We start from the raw sequence: 6,000 nt of genomic DNA on the forward strand, positions 1-6,000 counted from the left end.
CAAGGGCGATTACATTTTTGTAGAAAAAGGGGAAGTGCAAAACAGCGTGTGAGTCTAGTGGTTTGACACGACATGGAAGAGGTTGCCCTCTCATGAGCAGGGGCAGACAAGCGCGACAAACAACTGTGGAACAGCTGAGCAGTCTGAGGTTCACAGCAAGTTTTCACCGAATCTCCCAGGAGCATGGAAGTGCCACGTGGCTTGGGGTAACATACAAAGATGTGCCGGTCGTTCTTTATTCCTTCATTTGACAGGGATTTACTGAACGCTGATTATGTACGTTAGGCACTGGGGATGCTACTATTAACAGACCAGACGTGGTATCTTGGATGCTCTGCCCTGTATTTTTAGCTAATAGCTCTTACATGGGTGTCCCACCTCCCCAAAGAGTTTGCAAGTCTCAGGGGCTGGAGCTCCTACAGGCCTCCTCCCCATCACACAGCCTTCGCGAGTCTCTAGCCATCAGCTTAGGAATTCCCTGGAAGGTACAATTTCATGAAGCCACATTCACCGATCAGTCATTTAATCAGTTAAACAAACACAACAATGGCCCGATTCTCATGTGCGCTCAACCCCTGGAACTGAATCAGGCAGACCCAGAGGGGCTCAACTCTCGAGGTCATCAAGTCTATTCTTCTGCCTCCAAACCAAGCTGAAACCGATGCTAGTACAGAGTGAGAACAAAAGTCAGGGAGGCAGAGAGGTGGGTGTAAGCTGGATTCTGCCACTAGCCCACTGTGTGCTTAGCAATAATGGGAATGTCCATTGGTAGCAATTTGGAAACCCTCTCTCTCATTTGATCCTCTCAACAACCTGTGAGTTAGGCAAGTCAGGTTCTATTATCCCTATTTTACGGAGAAGGACCCTGAGGCTTGGAGAAGTCAAGTGGCTTCCCGAGGTCACAGAGCTGGTGAGTGGTGGCATCAGGGTTTGAGGCCAGGTCCGCCTGGTCCCAGAGGCCTCCTTCTCCCCTGCGTATACTGGGCCCCTGGGGCACAACCTCCAGATGCCGCTGTTTTGTCTCCCACTGACAGGAGCACCAGAGCTGAGCTGATTCATGAACTGATGGCTCCAGCCTCCCTGCATCCCCTGCCTGATGGATCTGCTGGCTCTGCCACCCCCAGCACCACTGGCCAGTGACCAAGGAGAGCACAAGAAGGCGGGATGGGAGTTGGGGGGTGGGCAAGGGAGACAGAGCAGAAGCAGACGGGAGAGACTCAGAGCATCCATCACCAGGGCCAGTTCCCCCTGGGATCTCAGCTGCCGTCTGATCTGCCTGAGTTCCCATCCAAAAGTCGGGCGCCTGACAACCTGTCAGTCACTCCCCCGGGTGAGCTCCTTCCCAGGCTCCCGTGGCCTCGGGGCCTGCTGCGACCCAAGCAAATGGGCTGAGCATAGCTAGGCTCTGATGGGGAAGAGAAGCAGCCACTCAGACGCCAACAACAGAGGGACCCACGTCTGAGGAGTTGACCAGATCTCCTTCCTGCTTTGGGGGCTGATTCTCGGAGCCCTTTGTCCTACCCTCAATTCCTTACGCTCCTTAGCAAGGCCTTGCTGAGGTTTACTGGATTGATGAGGTGTGAATTCTTTTTTTTTTTTTTATAAATTTATTTATTTATTTATGTATTTATTTTTGGCTGTGTTGGGTCTTCGTTTCTGTGCGAGGGCTTTCTCCAGTTGTGGTGAGCGGGGGCCACTCTTCATCGCGGTGCACGGGCCTCTCACTGTCGCGGCCTCTCGTTGCGGAGCACAGGCTCCAGACACGCAGGCTCAGTAGTTGTGGCGCATGGGCTTAGTTGCTCCGCGGCATGTGGGATCTTCCCAGACCAGGGCTCGAACCTGTGTGCCCTGCATCGGCAGGCAGACTCTCAACTACTGTGCCACCAGGGAAGCCCCAAGGTGTGACTTCTTATCAGGCATGTCTCCGCCCTTGGCCTTCACCCTCACCTTGGTGTGAGCCAGGAACTCTCATCCTTGCCTCCTGGGTCGGCCTGCTTGGCTGGACATATATGGCCACCACACATCCTATCCTGTTCCATCCTGCCAGCCCCAGAGCACCTGGGACCAGGAAGAAAGGAGGGGGGTAGGGACCCGGGCCAACGGTGTGAGGTCATGCTGCCAGGGTGGAATCCAGAGAGGAGAGTGACTGTTCCAATCACGGACTCTGTCCAATGGAAGTGGGGAGACAGTCGTGATGTGCTTCTGACCTGGTTCCACCTCAACCAATGTGCCTGCTCTGTGCCACATGGATGCTGGGCCCCTCATCACAGATGGGATCAGATACGGTCCAGCTCCTGAAGGGTTTCTAGACTGTGGGGACAACAGCTCAGTCAACAAATCATTAAAAGCCAGTGATAACTCCTCTGAAAGGCTCTGAGGGAGCCCAGGGTAGAAAGAAGACCTCAGGAAGAGGCAAGTTAGCTTTGTGGAAAGAGCTTGAACCCTGGACTCAGGGCTGAATTCCGATGACATCTTGTCATTGTACCTGACTTCTCTAAGTCCCAGCGATTTATCTGTAAACTGAGGCAATAATATTACCCATCTCACGACATTGTTCCAAGCATTGGATGGTAAAGTATTTAGTACAACACCTTGCGGGAAGCCAGGTGAAAGCCTGGATGGCTTCATGGAGGAGGCAGTGCTTAAAGGATTAAGGGCAGCAGGAGGGCATCTGACCACTCAGGAAAGTCTGAGGAGACTTTAAGATCAGCCCAGCAGCACCTCTTCTGAGAAGGCAGCTCTGTTCCTACTTGCTGTGTGGCATTGCCCTTGTCTGTTTGTTTCTGCCTCAAGGCTGTAAGTTGTTCAAGAGCTAAGGCCTGCCTCACCCACCATGGCATCTACAGTGCCTGCTGCCAATGGTATTCAGTGAATGCATATCAGAATAATAATGAACGACTCTGCAGAGTGAGAAAACAGGAGAAAAGGGATAGAGAAGAAACGGAAGGGAACTAACATTTTTAGCCCCCCACTATGTGTCAGACATTAGGCTGGTTACTCATGTGTATGACCAGGCTTAGTTCTCCCAAAAGACTGCTGTGTGTTTTATTCTCTCTGTTTTACAGATAAGGAAATGAAGTCTCATAGAGGCCCAGGGACCCGACAGAGATCAGGAAGCTGGAATTGAGCAGCCCAGGACTCCGAGTCCCATTCACGGGTCTGCAGGCCCCTTTTCATCCTTCTGGGCTACTTCCAAGTGGCCTAAGGATATTTGGCCAGAGCCTCAGGACCCAGAGGGCAGCCCCTCCCGACCCATCGTCTAACCCCATCCCAGCTGTGCAAACAGACTGCAGCTGGAAGGTTCCAAGGAGGGCTGGGGAGAGGGTCTGGCAGGTCTGACAGGTCATCGTGAGCTGGGCTTTCCTGAGAAAGCCAAGGTGGCCTAGAATGCATCCTTCTGCAGGCTCGGGGGAGGGCTGACTCCAGGTCCTGTGATCTCAGCCTGCAGGCAGACTCGGAAAAATAACTCCACCCACCTCCCTGCTCCAAGTGCAATGAGGACCCTCCCTGGTCAGCTCTGCACAGACTGGACTCTAGGCAAATCCCCAGGTCTTGCAACAAGCCCCAGGTGTACGTGACATCAGAGGTCACACGCCTCCCACTGCGCCGGAGCCACGAGACAGACAGAAGCTGGGAACCCTGCGGGCTTGCTCCCCGGCCCACTGCACCTTTCTCTCTAGCCTCTCTCTGCCCCACAGTCTTACCTTTCTCCTTAGCTTCATCTCCCACTTTCCTCCCTCCAGGGCCCGTGCAAGAGCCGATGTTGTCGTCCTCAGGGCGCTGTCCCCAGTTCCGCAGCAATCCTAGGCAGGCAGCGAGATCTCCCTGCAAAGAGCACAGGCAGGACACCCACCATCTGACACCCATAGTCAGAACTTCCAGCCTGACGTTGCTGAGCTCTCATTTCCTTAATTGAGTGATTTTGTTTTCGAAGGACCAGATAATCCACTTCTTGAAGGCAACGGGCACGAAGATTGATTGTTTCACACTAAGACAAACACATACACCCAGCAGTGGGAGGCACACGTGCTCCCCATCCACCCTTGGCTCTCAGACAAGCCTACGCAGTCTTGCACATACCACCCAGAGAGTGGGGATCCACCCTGCCCAAGGGCTGACACAGCAGAAAGAGAAGCATAACCTCGCCAGGGGATCCCCGCCACCTCTCCCCTGAGGCTGCCCACAAATGCTCCCCTTTGAGACCAGGCCCGTGAGTCAGGGAAGCAGTATCTGTGGGGGGGACTTCCCACCTCAAGAAAACACACCCCATCCCTTCTGTGGGTGGAGTACAAGGAAGCAGCTGGTCCAAGACAGGCCCTGGAAGTCACAAAAATTTCGTCAACCACTTCTGAGACATTGAATGCTCACCTACTACGTGCTGGACCCTTGGGATGGAGGATGGAGTGGCAAAGGAACCAAAGAGTTTGGAGTCAGAAAACACTGGCCTTGTCACTTCATTACCAATGTCAGACTACAATTCAACAAATGTTTCTTGCATACCAATTGTGTGGGGGGACCATGTTCACACGAGTTATCTCATTTAGCTCAATTCTCTATGCTCTAAGTGTAAAATCTGGGACCAGAAGATGGGTCACTTGTTCAAGGTGCACAACCACTGCCTCTACTTGCTCATATGAAAAATGGGTTCATAGCTGTATCCACCTCACAGGAGCATTGTGAGGATAAATGAGTTAATTTATGTAATTTTCTTAGAACTGTTCCTGGCACAAAGTAAGTAGTTAATAAATGTTACTAATAGCTGAAGTCCTTGCCATAAATTCTGTTCAAAGGAGCAGCAGAAACTGAATTCAAGTAACTCAAACCTTCTTTTCCCTCTACCATACCAAGCTTCTTTTGCATTGTGTTGGTTTGTAAAGATCTCCAACCAACAGCTACTGGGCATCAACTCTACATAAGGGCAGCTCCAGGTCTGGGGTTCAAAGCCCCCTGGAAAGGGGCCTGCTCTCCCTCCCTCACCCATCTCCCTCTTCTGCCTTGAACAAAGGCTCTCCTCAGTCCCACTGAACAATAACCACTTCTCCATCAAGCTGACCCTGTTCTCCTGCTTCCAGGACTTTGAGCAGAACTAAGACTTTCGATCTTGTTTCCTTAGGCTCTGGAGTTGCAGGAGTTGTACCAGGGGTCCTTCTGCTGAGGGAAAGCTTAAGATCCAGTGATATAAGAAGGATCAGCTGGCTTTCAAGTCACAACTGTGGCACCACATCCCAGCTCTGCCACTTTGGTTGTGCGACCTTGAATGAGTTACTTAACCTCCCTGAACCCAAGTGTTCTTATCTGAAAAGTGTGTGTGTAATAATCTTCTGGATTGTATTAAATAAAAGAGTGTAGAGAGAGTAGTCCTCCCATCAAGTTGTCAATTCACACACAAACTGCATGGAGAGGTACAGTTTTCTCAATTTTTAATTTTTTTCCATAAGCTTTTCATGAACTTTTATGGCCACTGTATCTTAACCATCCTGAAATCCACTTTAAGAAGGCATAAACTTCAACCAAGATATTTGCTCATTTTGAATTTCATCTCAAAGTGGTTCATGACATCTCAGATCCCAGGGGAGTGACCCCTGAACTTCACTGAGAATTCTGCTCAGTCCCGTCTTCAGCATGTAGCCGCAACCCCCTCCATTCTTCAAGGCCCATCTCCAAGTCGAATTACAACTGTGGTGTCATCGTCTGTGTATTGTGAGCTCCTTGGGGACAGAGGCTGGGTCTGATTCATCACATGGAGTCTAAGGAAGCATTCAATAAATCTTTGAATGGACCACCATCCATTTCAGCCATCCATCCTCCAGCCAAACAATCATCCATTCTTCAAATGTGAGGTTAAGGACTCTGCCTAATGCAGGGAATTCTACGTTCAAATTGTAGGCTTTCATCCTCCGATTTCTTTGTCCTCTAGCATTCTTTCCCCTCCTGGGATCCTTCCAGCCAGGTCTGTCACTCTCACTGGGATCCTCTGCCTTCCTAGTGCAGCCTCTACCA

Source organism: Balaenoptera borealis, assembly GCF_965194805.1.
Source record: "Balaenoptera borealis genome assembly, chromosome: 1".
NCBI classification, from domain to species: Eukaryota; Metazoa; Chordata; class Mammalia; order Artiodactyla; family Balaenopteridae; genus Balaenoptera; species Balaenoptera borealis.